The sequence below is a fragment of the Aptenodytes patagonicus genome, chromosome 13, assembly GCF_965638725.1.
Source record: "Aptenodytes patagonicus chromosome 13, bAptPat1.pri.cur, whole genome shotgun sequence".
NCBI lineage: Eukaryota > Metazoa > Chordata > Aves > Sphenisciformes > Spheniscidae > Aptenodytes > Aptenodytes patagonicus.
The window spans coordinates 2,689,240-2,706,291 of NC_134961.1; the positions used below are offsets into that span (position 1 = coordinate 2,689,240).

Consider the following 17,052-nt stretch of genomic DNA (forward strand, 5'->3'; position numbering starts at 1 on the left):
AGGGAAAATCCTTTGTAATTAAGCCTTTTCTGTGCAGTATTTCAGGGTGCATAACAAAAAGGATTTTCCTGCCTGCAAGTAGCATGCTATTAGACGTTTCTAGCTATAGGTTTCAGGTTGGAGGTATGGAACAAAAATCTGACCTTCTTTGAAGCTGGGAGGGTCCCGATTTCAACCTCAGCAATGAAGGGCACATGTAAGTCTTGATTTAAAAGGTCTGAAATGACTCTCATCATCTCCTCTGGCTGCTTGTCTCATCCAGCCAGTCTCACCTCATCCTGCCTCACCTGAAGTCAGGCACAGGCAGCTGGATCCCATCCGCACCACTGTCCTGGCGAGCCCGCCGGTGAGATCATCAGGGCCAGATGTCCTGAGGTGGGGGCTCGAGGGGCACTATCCCCCTGTTAGTACCCATGTCACATAGCACGGCCGTGCAGCTGTGCGGTCCCCCCGCGCCTGACCCAGTCTGGTTGTCATCCATCCTGGCCATGCAAGAAGCCATACAGGGGCGGGAAGAAGCCGCAGGGCTGACTCTTTCCCAAGGCTGAGCCAGACCCGTGACAAGACAGGAACCCCAGGAGACGCCCTTCTTTCCCCTACCGTCAGCAATACGTTCTGCAGCTGAAGACCTGAGAGCAACCCTGGCCCACTCTCTGTGGTCCCCATGTGATGCCTGCTACCAGCCCTGCCCGTACTCATCCCCTTGGCTACATCACGGAGGATGCCGAGCAGCTGGCATCCTGCTGTCTCTGTCTCACACGCCATTTGGCACGCAGACAGCAAAGGGCTGAGAAGATGTGCAATGAGTAGTCTGTGGGGGTTACCTTGCCATTGCCTTTCCAAACACTTTTATCTAAGAAGAGATGATAAGCCACTGACTGGCAGGTGGCTGCCAGTGAGCAGAGTCCCTGCGCAGTGCTTCTGGCACTTGGAGTGCAGCAGGCAATATGCTCTCCACCAAAGAGCATTAGCTGGCGGTGCATGTGGTTTTTCCCCAGATGGCGGGGTGGATCACAAGTACAAAAAATGCTCCTGATGCTGCCAGCGCCTCTGAGACACCAGGTGAAATAAAAACAGGGTGGGTCATGGTATCTCTGATCTCAAGATCTCTCCAGGCGGGCATGTCTGGGTAGATGTGAATGATTTAAATCACACCAATAAACGAGATTTCCTCCTTACAGGATGCATCAGCTTGGCTACTGCTCAACGTGCTCTGGGAATTGCGCTTCATCATCATAGCCCTGTGCCTTTAGTCAGCGATCCAAGAACTGTGCGGGCACCTCCCCAGGACTCCCTGGGCTTGTCATAGGGCTGTCCCTAAGGTGGCTCTTTGTCCTTGGCTTTGTTTAGCGTCCCCAGGCCTTTCCTATAAGAGGAACTACTGGAAGTGTGAATTTCCATGCCTCAGGAGTGCTCGCTGGATCACGTGCAACTCCAAGAACCAGTGGAGAAAAGCGCAAGGTCCCATCCCTTGCTGTAGTAGCAAAACCTGCCTCCTTCTCATTGCAGAGTGTCCTACTGTGGGAATCTGCAGCTCTACCATGCCTCCTGGTTAGGAGTAGAGCTGTGGGGCCATGAGGACCCCTTCGCTTTCACCTGCATGCACATGGGCAGGTTTCGCTCCTATCTCTGCTAGTTCTGCTTTTGGACAAGCCAGGGGACCATCTGATGAGCTGTTTGGGTGTTTGAGTCAAAAGCCTGGTCCCAGGCTACAAGTCTCCCAGGTTTGAGCTGCTTTTAAGACATCTGCCGCCCAGGGCTGAAAAGAGGTTCCCAGGCCTGCTCAGAAGAAAACCGTCGCTGCCTGCTTGGCACTGGAGCTTGGACGGGAATTCTCTTGTTTTTCATGAGCAGGCTGAGCGGTCAGCACATACCACGAGCAACAGTCAGAGGAGCAATAAATAGCCTACCCAGACCAGAAGGAGACAACCTGTTCAGACTGGACCGCTCATCCCCTGCACCGGGCAGAATGACTATTGCTCTGCGTCAAGGTCTCGTGCGTGCTGGGGAAAGAAAGCCTCCGGCCTGGCCCAGGCTGCATCGAATGGGTCCTCCAAGAGGAGCCACGGTTACTGCTTCGATCGGCACGTCCCGAGGACGTGGTAGGCAGCCATCAGGGTTGTCTTTGTTCCAGTGGGACATTTCACTCCTGCTCCCGAAGCTGTGCCAAGAGGCAGATGCCATCACTGCAGGCTGGCTGTGGACTGCTCCTCCAGGGCTGGTTCCCATTTGGGATCACACCCAACCGTACTCCTGCATCCCAGCAAAAGTCCCAGCTTTGCTTGTTCTCCAGGAAAAGGAGCACTTTGAAAACATTAAGGTTCTGTAACTCATCCCAGGAAAACTCCATTTTCCCAGATGATGTTTCTTTGTGGTCTTACACCACCTCTAAGACTGTGGGGAACAGGAGACGTCCCAAATAGTCAGTGCAAGCCCATCACTTAGCATTTCCCCTTCTCCCCTTTAAGGTCTACAACAGAAGCAGGCGTGAAGGGTGTTCCTACTGCTACAGGCCAACATTTCCTTCTAGTCACCTCGTGCCGAGCATCAAATATGGAATAGCCAGGGGTTGTAAAGTGCTCTGAACCTGAAAAGTGCTAACTAAGAAAATAAAGCACAACACGAGTGTTATTAATAAATGCCAGCCGCTGTTATATAACTCCTAATCATGAGCCGTGTCTTTCGGCCCCCATTGTTCCATTGTCAGGCCCCATTATCTGGGAACTCTTACCCACCGACCACAAGAAATAGCCTGGGCTCTGCGGGTTTGCAAACTTTGTTGTTGGAAAGCTTTTCATGCAATTGTTTTTGCTTTGCGCTGTCGCCTTCCTTATTGTACAGATGTGGGTGTGTATCACAGCCCACACCCTCTGTCTTTTGCCCCAGGACGACTTTGAAAATGAGCTGATCCGTCTCAGTGAGTGTTTTTCCTAAGAATTCTCTTTAAAAACAACAACATTCAAACCAAAAAACCCCTCATTTTCCTGAAGTGAAGCTTGTGCCGGGGAAAGATGCTGGCCTGCAATCCCAGCAGGATAAAGACTGCAGTTTATCCTCAGAAGAGACTCCCCGCAGGACTGGCAGTGCCTTAGCCCACGCCTGAAGGAAGAAGGGAGCGTGGCATAACCGGGTCTCTGGGACTCATTTGGAGCAGGGCTTCTCTGTGGTTGCAGGGCTGGGCTATCAGTCCTCCCATACCAGCCTATGAGGTTTCAGTAACCCCGCTTCAGTGCTTCGTGTCCTGTTTGCCACAGCCCACCTCAAGGTGGGCTTCTGCATGGCGTTTCTACCTGGGAGTCAACATGAAGCTCATCTGGCACCGGCGCAAGCTTGTGAGTGAGTCTCAGCTCTCCTTACGAGCTAATCCAGATCTGTGCAAAAGTTTCCACGCCCCGATGAGGAGTGTGTGGATCTTCGTGGCACCTTCACGTCGGTCAGTGTAAGATACACCAGCGTGGGAAGCTCTGCAGGCTGGGTCATGGCTGTTCAGGTTGGTTGGGTCATGGCTGTTCAGGTTAGAAGCGCTGTCGTTTCGCAGGGCTCAGACTAGAACCGACCACACCAAAAAATGGCTTTCTGGTCAAAATGAAAAATTTTACTGAACTTCGTCTGGGTTTGGAAGAGAAATTATAAATCAAAACCAGAAAACACCAGGCGAAAAGCTTTTGGTGTTCAGTTTCTGAAGCCTGTATTTTCTCTACCAGCAACATGTTTTAAAAATCAGTGCGTTTTTTTCTTCCTTTCGCTGGAAAACCTGAAATGACACAGGAAGCTAAAAATAGTAACAATACCCAACCAAGTCATTGGTGTTTTTCAATCAGCTCCAATGCAAACTTCGGTGTTGGCTCGGGCAGGATTTGTTATTTTTCTGACCAGGGCCTATATTAGGGTTGTGAATATATCCAACCAAAATGGTCTAGGAAAGCCACCAACCCGTTCCTGAATGGTTTTCCCTGGAGCTCATCCAGCACCTCGCACCTTCAGGCAGCAACAACCAGTAAGCGCAGTGATGCTCTTGGGATGGGGACGGAGGTGAGGAACACCCACGGCAGTGCTGCAGTGTGACCGTGGCCTGGTCCCCAAGCCTGGGGCTGCAGCCCTGGGGTCACCCTCCCTCACCCTCAGGAGAGATGGGCTCTGGGACACTGTTCTCAGAGGACCATCCTTGGTGGCTGCATCTCCTCCCCAGATGACTGTGAGCTCTCCCAGGTGGCCGTCCTCTGGCCCGTCCTGCGTTCTGCAGCGAAGGGCGGGTGTGGAACATGCGTGGCCACCACTGGGCATCTTCTCGCCTCCTTCTGCCTGGCCAGTCCCAGTGCTTTCCCTTTAAGAGGGAGCGAGAGTCAAGGCACAGAGGTTGTGTGTGCTGTGCAGGGAGCTGGGGCAGCCCAGGAGACCACTCTCCCGGGACCTCTGCATGGCACAGAGACGTCTACCTAACAATTGAGGGAATATTTTCCACCCAAAGAATCCATCTCGTGGTCCCCTCTTCATTTGTGACACAAGGGAAAATGTGAAGCAGCCAAGACGCGTGAATCACTGTCCCAAACAACATATAATGAACTCATAAAATCAAAGGCAGGGTTTGTTTCAACCCGTGCTGCCAGGGCTCCTTGGACATTGTCTGGAATGAATTTAAGTTGTTACAAAACTCTCTGTGTCTCTGTGCGTCTCTGTTCCCCCCAACCCCCCAACCCGTCTTTCTTCTCTTCCCCCTTTGCGCTCTGCTTTCCTGTGAGCTTCTTTCCCCTCCTTTCCCTCCCGCTTCTCCTCTCCCTCTCCTGCCTGCCTTCTCTCCCTGTTCACCCTCATCCCTCCTTCCCACCCCTTTGCCTCAGCCCTTCCCCTCACAGCCCTGCTCCCTCCAGCCCTCCCTGTGGCTGGGCACCGGGTACCCCCACCACTTTCCAGCCAGACCCATTTCCAGGACAGCTTCAAACGAAGACCTTTAGCCGATTCAACCCCGGGGCTGTAGTTCCTGCTCGGTGCGACGCAGCCACGCCAGGGGACCCCCGCCCCCTGGGCTCTCCCCCAGCAGGAGCTCAGCCCCGCCATCAGCAGAGGCTGGGTAAAGAGGTGACCTTCCCAAGCAGTACCTGGAGCTGGAGGAGTGCGGCCACAGAGGAGCAGCATGAACCCCACTGCAAGCGCTCCGGCGGTCTGTAGTCCCAGCAAGTGCCACGCTGGGGGCTGAGGGCGGGGGCATGGTGGCCCATGCAGGGTGCCGTGATGAAGGGTTTTGGCAACACGGTGGCAGCTGTGCTTGGAAAATGCCTGCACACCCCATTTGCACACGCTGGCCTCAGGAGAGTGTCATGCTCCACCCCGCCGCTGCTGGGAGCAGGGATGTGCTCCGCGGTCTCTGCTGGGTGTGATGATGCTGGCAGTGGCACAGACGGCTGGTCCTGCCGGCACATCAATTTCACCAGGTGCTCACACTCCTTCTGCTGCCTCCCAGGAATTGCCTTCATCCCTACGGGCCTGCCCATGTGCCAGCACTCCCGAGGAGGGCAAGGAAGCAGGCTCTTAAATCCCACCACCACTTCAAAAAACCATTATAATTTGTCTACCTCAAACAAGGTGCTGCTGCTCGCAACTGAGCAGGCTCTGGAGCAGCAGGCTGCTGGCAGAGACTGCAGGGCGCTGCCCGAGGCAAGTTTGAGCAGCGGCAGGCCCTGCTGCTTTGGGGACCTGGGCTGGCATCTCCATGCTGTGGCTCGTGGTCCCAGCAGCAGGCTGGGAGCAAACCAAGGGCCGCCCGCGCCGTGCCCGACTGAGCAGCAGAGGCATGGCCCGAGCTGCTGAGGCTTTCTGGAATCCCAGCCCAAATCTGCCCAAACACTAAAGGCTGAATTGGTTTGGAGCAAACAAGACACAAGCCAAATCTCAACCCCAGCCATGCCAGAGCCAGCCTAGTGAGCTGCTCCTGGCTCACACAGGACAGCCTCCATCTGCCAGGCAGGTTTGTGGACCTCTTCCCTTGGTGTCTCACTGGGAGCAGCCCTGTGGCACCAGGGGAGTGCTGTGCTCCGACTGCAACATCAGCAGCCGCTTTCTGTGGTGAATGCGGGCTCCTCCAGCGCTGTGGATGAGGTGTTATCCACCAGCTGGCACAGCTCAGATTCCTCCAGTGTATGAGGACATCGCCTCCAGAGCCCTGCAGTAAGCCCAAGGTTGGTGGGCATCTGACGGGAGCTGGGAAGTGAGAGCAGACAGGAGTAGGGTCCCCAGGACCTGAAGATGCTCAGATACCTAATGAGGCTTATTAAAGAGCTCCTTGTGCTAAAGCCAAGGTTTGCGTCTGACTTCAGGCCTGTGGACAGCGTTTGGGCCCTGAAAAGCAGCGTTCAGAGGTCAGATGAGATGTTTTCCAGGAGAAACCCTTGCTCTGCATCCACGTAACCCCGCTAAGCAGAGATGCTGCTGGCGGGCGGCTGTGCTTCCCTGAGAGACCCAGCCACGTGCAGGAGGCTCCCGCAATCACACGCGCAGGCGTGCAAGACTCCACACGGCATCCTCCCGCTGGTGAAAACACAAATTTAGCTGCAAGTGCCCCAGGGGACAGGTTTTTCATGAATCCACCGTACCGAGCCACCCGCTCCCAAGCTGCCGGAGCCTCTCCCCACCCAAGCCCCGAAAAGCCGGGGCTGCTCCGGGGCTGCGAGACCGCAGCTGCGGGGAAACGGCACCACCTCGCGGCTGCCCGGCCGGGGCTGTGCTGTGCTGCCAGCGGGGACGGATCAGACCTCGCACCCGCCGCCGCCGCTCGCCCCCGGAGCCGGGGGTTTCCCCACCGGCGCCCGCGGCTGCTGCTGCTGCGCCTCTGGGGACACGCGTGTCCCTTTGCCTGCCGTGGCAGTCACTGCGGAGCAGGGGGTGGCCACAGACAGGATTGTAAGCTGGGGTGACAAAATTCTTGAGCAATCTGCACACACAGCCACGGCGGTGATGCGGGAATGGGAACAGTTAAAAATGAACTGTAGCGTGGCTGGAAAGGGCCAGGCTCAGGGCTTGCAGCTCAGAAAGCTGCCGAGAGAGGGAAAGAGGCACAAAATCAATTCCTGACCCCCAACAGCTGCTTGCTAGGTCTGGGGACCTGCAGTTAAGCAGGACCTGCTCATCGCATTCAGCATTGCCAAGGACATGTCTTCACCATGGCAGTTAGCATGAGCAGGGACATACCAGTCCCTTCGTCATGGGGCGAGGGCAGCGAGAGGGGGATAACACGGAGCTGGAGACATACTGGAAGAGCAGGACCTGAGGTGCCTGCGGAGCTGCAGCTTGCTGGGGTCACAGAGGGTGTTTGGGGAGGTGTTGCACATCCTGGCCTCTGCACCCTACTCCCACAGCATCCCCCCAGCCCAAGGGCGATGGCACCAGCACGTGGCCTCAGCACAGAGGGCTGCAGGTTCAGCCTCCCTCCAGCCTCCCCCCGGCTCCATCTTGCTGGGGAAGCTGCAGGGCAGGCTGGCCCTTGGTCTGCCCTAGCTTGATCTTGTGCTGTTAGCTAAAGCTCCGGCTCTGTGCCTGACCTGTGCGATGTTGATGTACAGCATCCTCTGAGTGGAGTGGGCAGGGTCGGGGCAGGGAAAAATCCGTGTAACATCACTCTGCAGTGGTGTTATATGCTGGATGTTGCAGTCATGTTGCACCTTGTTTCTTTTTCCCAAGCCACGTTCACTGCACACCTTTCAGCCGACAATCCCTGTCCCCACCGGGGTCTGGCTCTCGTGTCTGCTTATGCTTGGAAACGGGTATTTATGTCAGTGGTGAAATGGCTCGTGTATAAATGAGACTCGAGCCCCATAGTCTCAGCTTTCCCTGGCAGATGGCAGGCAGAGGCAAAGGTCTGTGTCTGTCTGTGTTTTTGCCTGTGGCAATGTCGTGCCAATTTTAAGCAAGCTCATAGTCATAGCCATAGTCGGGTCATTCAGACCTGAAAACCTTGCCGTGAGCTGCCCCCATCGACCCTCCCAGGTAGCAGAGAAGAGTCATTATGGCACAGAGCAGTGCTGCTGGTCCCCAGGAAAGGCCCCTTTGGGCTGCCCCAGTACCCCCACGGTGCTCAACCCTCGGGCACTGCCAGCACCCGGACCCCAGGATGGGCAGGCAGTCTGGGAGGTCTCGGTTCTCCAGCCATGCAGAGTGAAAGGAAGGACCCAAACACACCATGGGTGTGCTGGGTCTGCAGGAAGGCTGGTGGTGAGCAGGAGGCTCAGGGCTGGAGGGGGCAGACCCCACGGGCTGGTGAAGCCACAGGCGAGTCCCGAGCTGCTGGCGTGATGGAGCAGTGGCAGGATGGCTTGTGCAAAGCACACCCAACGAGGCAGGGTGTTCGTACCTTGCTGCATGCCCTGGGAAGACCACGTTTCAGTTCCTGGGGACAGCTGGGGTGACCTGCACTCCAGAAGAAACCGGTTGTGGGGACAGGCTCTGAACACAGTGTGGGAAGGGAGATGTGTCTGACAGGAGACTGGCAGCCCGGCAAAGGAGGCAGGCGAGGTGCCCTTTGGCACAGAAAGAAGGGAAACATGAGAATTACGGAATCACCCTGAAGACGGCCCAGTGGCTAAAATGGGGTCCTCTTCTCTCACTGCGGGGCCTGTGGGACCAGCCAAAGGGAAGAGTCCTCCCTTCTGGCAGCAAACCTTTTCCTTCTCCAGTGAAGAGATTAAAGAAGGACTCGGGGAAGGTTGTAAATAGGGTCTCTTCCCTGCCTGCCCAGCAAGGTGGCAGGAGCCTGCCTGGGAAGGTGAACCTCCACCTCTTGGAGCCTTTCCTACATGCTGGGATGTGGAGGCAGCGAGGGGGAAGGTGCTGCCTGATGCCAGCACGTTCACCTTCCTCCGGCGGGGCTGGGGGCTGTGGCCGTCCTGCTGTGGGTCTGGCAAGTGGCACAGCCTTGGGGTGCCTGGCCCTTGCATCGCCGTGCCTTCCTGCACCCGGCTCCGGTCCCGCCCTTGTCCTACCCCTACTGCAGCTGAGCAGGAGGGCAGGGAGGTGACCCGAGCTGTAAAAATAAGACGTGTTGTGTCAGCCCGGGTGGACCGGGGACTGAATTACAGCCCGGCTCATCGCCTGCGGTTTTGCTGAGCCCGGTTCCACGCCGCTTGGTCCCACCTCTGCCCCCCCCTCCCGCCGACGGGCCCCAGGCAGGGCCGGGGTGCCGCGGCACGGCGGGGCCAGCCCAGCAGAGGGCAAGCGAAGGCCGCGCATCGCCCCTCCCGCCGCCGCCCCGCTCCTCCCGCCGCGCCGGCGCTGGGGGGTGCCGGCGGTGCTCGAAGCCCGAGCTGCGAGTGGCCCGGACCTCTCTGCAGGTCAGAAGCAAAGGCCGTGCAAGTCCTCTGCAGGACTGGACCGGCTGTGAGTGCGCGTTGCGGAGAGGACGTGAGATACTGATTGCAGAGGGGGCGTGAGAGTTGGGGTTGTTCAGCCTGGAGAAGAGAAGGCTCCGGGGAGACCTTACTGCGGCCTTTCAGTACTTAAAGGGGGCTTATAAGAAGGATGGAATGAGACTTTTTACCAAGGCCTGTGGTGACAGGACAAGGGGCAGTGGTTTTAAACTGGCAGAGGGTAGGTTCAGATTGGACATAAGGAAGAAATTCTTTACTATGAGACACTGGAACAGGTTGCCCAGAGAAGTTGTGGATGTCCCATCACTGGAAGTGTTCAAGGTCAGGTTGGACGGGGCTTTGAGCAACCTGATCTAATGAAAGATGTCCCTGCAGCAGGGTTGGACTAGATGATCTTTAAAGGTCCCTTCAACCCAAACCATTCTGTGATTCTGTATCCGCCCCAGCTGACTCTGTGCTGGAGCCACAGCTTTTGCTCCAACAGCTCATGGATGTCTGTCTCTTTTCAGCAATCCTTCATTAAATGAGAAGCCTGGCTGGCACCAGACGTCGTTCCTTCATGTGGCACAAGGAGCAGGAATGGATGCGCATGCAGAACAGGAGCTTGCAGGGGGCAGAGCTTCCTGCAGACACCAGGGTGACAGAAACCACACAGTGCATTCGCCCTCTCCTCCAGCCCTCACGAAACTGCCCAGGAATTAGTGCAACGCGGTGAGCATCGGGTACCCCGTTCATGGTCATGTTGGCATTGCAAGGGACACCCAGCAGGGTCTCAGCATCCGGTTCCTATTATAGCGAGTGTCACACCCCCGCCGGTGTCCTCAGCATTCCCCTGTTTGCCAAACCCAGATTCATATTTTTCTCTTGGGCTCTCCATCCTGCAAAGAGGGAATGTGCAGGGAACAGTGGAAATGGGGAACCAGGAAACAGCTTCTGCCCTTCTCAGCTGGACTTTCACTGACGTGAGGCCTGTGGACAGCAGTCCCAGGACTTGCCTGTATGGTGGCCAGCACCTCTAATGTCACATTTGGGTCCCAGGACAAGGGGGTCCAGTTCTGTCCTCTGAGTGTGAAAGAAAACAGCAGCACTGAGACTACTCTGAGGTTGTGGGTGGTGGCACAGCCCCACAACTCAGCACCACCCTGGAGCAGCCAGGCCAGGCCAGCTCAGCATCACGGCTCACGTCCATGGTAGTCCTTGTGCTTTCTGGTGAGGAAAACACATTCGGGTCCATCCCTGGGACAACTCCTGCTTTGTGTTACCTCCAGATCATGGAGCTGTACCCCCTTTTGCTCCATTGCCTTGGTCATCCCAGCCTGTTCTCAGCCCCATGCACAAAGTCCCGCACTTTCCTGACAGTCGCTGGCCTCACTCTGCCCCACGCTCCCATCTGGCCCCATGCAAGGCAAACACTGGCCCTGCACTTGATTCCCCTCTGGGATCTGCATCTGGGCTGCTGGGGCTTTGTGGCTTGGCCTCCTGGCTCTCCAAATGCATGACTGTCCCTGAGAGAGACAGTGGGGCTGGAGGACACCCACAGCATCGGACTTATAGAGCCTTGAGGTTCCCCTGTCCATGGCCTGGGTCTCCTCTGCCCTGTCACCTGGTGGCTATGCTCTTGTTTATCCGTGTCTCTGCTGCTGAGTAGGGGGAAAACGCATTTTGTGCAACAAGGCTGAGAGCAGCAAACATCATTTCCCCTGGGACTCGTGGCCAGCTGGGGTCTCCTCCTTCAGCAAGCATCTGCCAGCCGGCTGGGGAGAGCGCTTCTCCTGCAACCTGCTGCCCTGAAGCAACAGGATGTGGGTAACCAGGGGTCCTCCGGGAGCGGGGCGATGCTGGGTGGGGGCCTTGAATGTAATGGGTGAGCACCATACTGGCACCTTGCCCTTCTCCCCACCTCCGCTACCCTCCTCAGTCCTCATATCCATTGCGAGGGCATCTATGGGAAGGACGTTCCCCAGGCCAAGCTGGGAGATGTGGGGGCTGCAGTGCTATGAACACAACCCCAGTGAGCGAGGGGATCCAGGTCCAGGTTTTCTGCTCTCCTTCTCCTCTCCTCACACAAATGCTGATTAAATTAGTTTCACCTTTTTTCCTGCCCCGCTGGCAGGTGGCCTGGGGATGGTGGGGGCAGACTCTCCTGGGGAAGCCTGGAGGCAGCTGTGCTGGGCAGCCTCTCGTAGTGGAAATGCCCCCATTTCTCTTCCCCCCGACCAAAAATCAGAGGCCAAGGCTGGCCCTGGTGCAGCAGCACGCGAAAAGCCCCCGCATCACGGGATGGAGCAGAGACTCCATCCTCCTCCATAACAGGAGGTTACTCCCCGCCTGGTAAATCCCTCATTTCTTCTGCTTTGGGAAGCAGGGGGAGGATTATCGGCTGCCTTCCTTGCGGCACCGGCTGAGCCCTTGGCGTGCTGGCCTGCTGCTCCGGAGCCACCAGCACGTCCGGGGTGATGGACCCGCTTCGGGCAAAACAAATTCCCGGGGTCGCGGTGGGGCTGGCTGGGCGGCAGGTGGGAGCCCGCGGCCACCGGGACCCCCGCGACTGTGCCCCGACGGGGAGGGCTGGCCGCCGGTGGGGCGGCCCCTTCTTCCCCTCCCGGCCCGCTCCGCTCCCGGCCCCTTCCCGCTCCGCTCCCGGCGGGGCGGCCGCGGCGGCGGGAGGGCGGAGGCAGGGCTGGCAGCGCCGCGGCGGGCGGCGCACACACGCACACACACCTCCCTGCATGTGATTAAATGGCTCGAAATCTGCTTCTGATTTCCTCGGGGAGGTGACTTTTCTCTTCTTTTCAACCCGGGATTTATTGGAGCCTTTTTACTCCGCTTGCAGGCAGCGGTCGGGGCTCAGTTTCTCCGCTTCTTGCTTTTCTGGGTTTTTTTTTTTTTTTGTATTTTTTTTTGTTTTGTTTTTCCCTTTCCTCTCCTTTTCTCCCTTCCCTCCTTCCCCGCTGCCTCCTTCCCTCCCGCAGCCGGAGCAGCCGCGGGCGGTGCGGCGGAGCGGGCGGGAGCACGGCCGGCTGCGGGCACGGCCCTGGGGACCCGCCTGCACCGCCGGGAGCAGCACTCCCGCTTTGCACTATTTCGCTTTATTTTGCTTTCTCTCCCCCCGCCCCTCCCCCCTTCCCCCCCCCCCCCGGCAATTTGTTATTATTGCCTTTTTTTTTTCTTTTTTTCCTTTTTTTTTTTTTTTGTGTTGCGATCAGCCAAGGGAAGGGGGAGCTGCCCCCACGCCCCGCCGCCCGCCCTGCTGCTGCGGCGGCCCCGGCTCCTCTCACCGCCTCGACCCCAGACCTGCTGCCCGGACCGACCCCGCTACCTGCCCGGCCGCGGTAAGCTGCTCCTCCAACTTCCCGGCGCTGGCGGCCCCGGCCGAGCAGCTCCCCACTCTCCTCCCCACCGCTCCCTCCCTCGTTGACTTTTATTCCTCCCTCTCCCCCCCCCCCACCCCTCCCTCACCCTCCCTTTATTTCCCTTTCCATCCTTTCACCGCCGAAAACGGGACCTCCCAACGGCGGGGCCGGGGGTGCCGCCCGCCCGCAGCCGGGCACGGCGGAGCCCCGCTCCCGGCCCCGGGCAGCTCCGGCCGCCGCCGCTCCGCGCTTTGTCCCGGCCCGGCTCGCTGCCACGGCCCCGGCAGAGCCGGCGGGGGGGACGCGGAGGTGCCCGGCGCTGTACGAAGCCTCGCGGTGTCGCAGCCCCCCCCCCTTGCCGCGGAGCTGCCGCGGGGACAGGAGCCTCCCGAGGCGCTGAGCCCCGGCCCCGCCTCGGGTGCGGGCACAGGCAGCGGTGGGAGCCCTGCCAGGCTGCTGCCTGCGGTGCCAGCTCCGCTGACCAGGCACGGGGCACGCACGTGCTCTCCCCTGCCCGCAGTTCCTGCCGGAGGCCTTTATCCGCTCGGAAGGTCTCCACCAGCACAAAGCCACCGGGCACCTTGGCGGGGTGGCTTCGCCCTTGCCACCAACCCAGGCTTTGGGGCCATCGCTGGTCCCTTCCCAGCACAGCTGCCTCGGGGAGACCCCTCTGCGGGGCGGCTCGGGGGGTGGGTTCCCTCTGGAAATAGCTCCTGCATGATGTACTCGGATGCATTGCAGTCCCGGGACCAGGCTGGGTGAGACCCCTCGGCATCCCCCAGCACCCTGCCCCAAACCACAGCTGGGGTGAGGGCCAGCGGTTCTGGCCAGGGCATGTGCGAGTGGGTGGTGGCGCAGGGAGAAGGGAAGCTGGGCTGCGTTTGGTGGGTTTGCTTTTGCTTTTCTGTCTCAGAGCTGCCGAATCCTCGTTTCTTCAAAACGCTGTCCCTCCCCCAGCTTCCCCGGCCCGCTGGAGAGTGGGTGGATGGAAATACCTTTCTTGGGATAAGGAATAACTGGTGTGATGGGGGACGTGGCGCTCGGCAGTCTGCTGCCTCGCTTGGCTCTTGCTGAGCAGGGTGGGTGAGGAAGGCCCCGTGCGCAGGAGCAGGAGCTCCTCCGGTAACATGGTGGTCCCGCTGGCTTGCGGCTCAGCTGGGCAGTGGTTGTGCATGGATTCTCATCTCTCGGGTGAGCTCACCCCGTGAACGTATGGGACATAAGCTAGGCTGAGCATCCCTACCTCCATCTGTGCTGTTTGTGTCAGACCTGTAGTCCGGCTGAGATGATACTGAGCATAGACCTGGATGTGCAAACCCCGGACGGCTGGAAAAAGCACAGATCCTTCTTCCCTGGCCAAGTTCGCTGTTGCCTGCTCTCAAAGCCAGCAGAGGCTGGAGCTCCCTGTAACCAGTGTAGCAGGGATGTGGCTTGAGCCATGCTCCGAAAACACCCTCCAAGGCACTTGGATGGATGGAGGGCAACTTTTTTTTTTTTCCCCCCCTTTTTTCTGCAATATCCCGTTTATAAAACAGAGGGAGCTGCTGTGCTTTTCTGACCACCTGGTTGGAGCAAGCTGGTGAGGGGACAGTAGGTCCAGCAGTCCAAGCGCAGGGTGGGCTGCAGGGGTCCCAGCATCCCTTCCTCCTCCGCCTGCGCATGGAAGGAGGAAGGCAAGTCAGCTCCCTGCAGAGAAGAGGGCAGGTGTAATGCCAGGTTGGGAAGGAGCCGAGGTGAGTCTGCAGCTTGGGGAAGAAAGAAGCCAGGCCTAGGGATGCAGCTGAGCACGCTGTGGCCTGAAGCAAGGAGCCCACCAGAAATGCAAGCTGCTGGCAGTCTCGGCTGAGGAGTGTTGCTGCTGCTCCCTGGGCACCAGAACATGATGTCTTCAGCCTGGGCCGGCTGGAACAGAGGTCCCACCTTGGGTGGCAGCTGGCGGAGGTATGGGTCTGAGCAGGGTTTCTCAGCCCTGAAGGAGGTGATCATCGGCGCAGACCTTGGGGCACATGCTGAGATGGCTTCGTCTTCCTACAGCAGGGAAGCAGCCCGCCGTGCTGAGGGTGTCCACGACACCTCTGCCTCCTGTTCCCCCACCCTGTTAGTCAGGCCCTGCTCCATAAGGAAGCAATTATTTTGTGCCCCCACGAGCCCCTCCCTGAGCCTGCGCAGGACACTTGCACTCGGTATGGAAATGCGACAGATTTTCCATATTCCGCTTTGCCCCGTGATGTTTAAAAACGTACGTGACGGCCTCTTCCAAATGCTGCAGACTTGGCTGGCACTCAAGCAGTAACAGGCTGTGTGACACCAGGGGCATGAAATATCGTACCAATAGCCAGAGAGGGGAGGGGAAAAAAAAAAGAGATGTCAAAGTGCAGCGTGTTTCCGGCCCCATTGTCGTGAGCCATCCTCTACCCGATGTGAGAGATCTTTCAAAGCCGGCCAAATGTTGTCATCTCTGAATACCATTTTAAATATTCATCCAGACTATTTTCAACATCTGTGCCCGGCATGTTGTGAAAAGGCAACAAGGGACGTTATGGAAACCAGATCACTTTATTCCCATATGGAGTAGAAACGGGTTGAAGTGATGAGGACTTCTGGACCGGGACCGCACGAGTCCCGTGCATCCGCTGGGAGCAGTGGGAGGAAAACCCTCTGTACCCTGAGGGCTGCTCCCGGGAGCGCACGACGGAGCCGAGCAGCGTGGCAGGAGTGCATGAAGGGGTTCAGGGAGCTGGGGTGGGATTAGAGTTGGGTAAAGCACCAAGTCGAGCAGTAGTAGAGGTTGATAAATAGGGTAGCATTAAGGCAGCCATTCTTTCTGCGTCTGCAAGACCACAGGTTCCAGATGCCTCCTTGAGCTGCCGTTGCGTTGGGAGCGCGAGGAGGAGATCTCCGGCTTGCACTGGCTGGGGGATGCAACAGAGTGTTGCAGCAAAACGGATTCAGCTTCGCAGCATGTGGGTGATATCCTGCTTAAATCTCCCCTCCTGGGAGTGGGACCACCTCTACCCAGGGCCGCTGGAGAGTGGAGCAGGCACAGGGGACCCAGCAGGCCTCCCGTGCTGGATGTTGGTCCCTCCTTCCCATGGTCAGCGTGGCTTACGAGTTACTGAAATGGGTGAGCAGGGATGCATCTGAGCATCCAGCCTTTGACAGCTCTGTGCACATGGTTGAGTAGCCTGGGGACTGCCGTTTGCTTCATGGTGGATTTCTTTTTGTTGTTGTTGTTTTTGATAACCTAGGAAATCTGGGCTCTGTTTCTGCCTTTTGTAACGTCAGGCTGCAACTAATTCAAGCCAGGCCAGATTCTGACCACAGGTATGTCAGTGTAAATTTGAATGGAGTCGCTTACGTCTTGGTTTGGCCCGATCTGAATGGAGTTACTTCTGGCTGATGCCAAAGGAGCTGAGGTCAGAATCTGGCCCATCCTTTCCTGCATGCAGTGTAATTTGTATGCGTCTCCTGGCACTGCTGGGGTATCGTATGGCTTGTGTAATTCTGGCTCCGGCCTGCCACAGTGCATTGCAATATCTATCGCCGGCAGTGCCTGCTTGCAGGAAGACGCTGCCTTGTAATTGCCCACGTGAGCTGTGCATACTTTGGGGAGCAGGGGCTGAAAGCCCGAGGGGCTGCGCAGAGTGGTCGGCTCCACGGATGTGGGTCTGTACGCGCTTGGAAGCTTCTGATATTTAAATATCAGAAGAGAGGAGGGAGCTTGTAAAGAAAAGCGAGGCATCTCCTCGGTGCCATTAGCTGCGTCCCAAGTGGGCACCGGTCGCTCCATTAGCGGCTGGGAAGGCGATTAGCACTCCCCGCCGTGCTGCATCCCTCCGGCCTCTCCCTGCCGCACGCGCTCCCTCCCGCCAGAAAGCCGAGCCCAGTCCCAGCGCCTTGGCTGCGTGGGGTTTTTCCTTTCATTTTAAATACTTCTCGGTTGTGTTTTTTTTGTCCCAGCGACACATGGAATGATTTATCCATGGCTGGAGCACAGTTTGGTCCTGATGCATTCTGCTTGTTAGGTGGGGGGATGAAGCATCCCCCAGCTGGCATCGGCACGGTGGGTGAGGGACCGGTGCCCACGGAGGGGAGGGAGGCGGCAGGGACCCGGGGACCCCGACAGCTCCCCGAGATGGGTCCCGTTCATGGGGTGGGGGCAGATCTCCAGTGGGTCGCTCCTGTAGCACGTGTGGCAAGGGAGCGGGGATGCCCTCGTTAGAAAGGGCCCGTAACGAGGTGGGAATGTGCAAGGTCTGGTAGCAGATACATCCTGGTTAAGGGACATGCTCTGGTCATTTATGCCCAGTTACAGCTTCTCTGAGCACATCATTCCTCTTCTGCTT

At 57.9% G+C, this 17,052-nt stretch overlaps 1 protein-coding gene across 1 annotated transcript in view; it reads left to right on the plus strand.

The window, feature by feature from the left end:
• The first annotated feature begins 12,639 nt into the window (after positions 1-12,639).
• Positions 12,640-17,052, plus strand: part of NTN3 (netrin 3) — a 34,113-nt gene continuing 29,700 nt past the window's right edge. The window contains exon 1 of the mRNA XM_076350789.1: positions 12,640-12,685. The gene's annotated coding sequence lies outside the window, so the exon portion shown is untranslated. The remainder of the gene's footprint in view (positions 12,686-17,052) is intronic.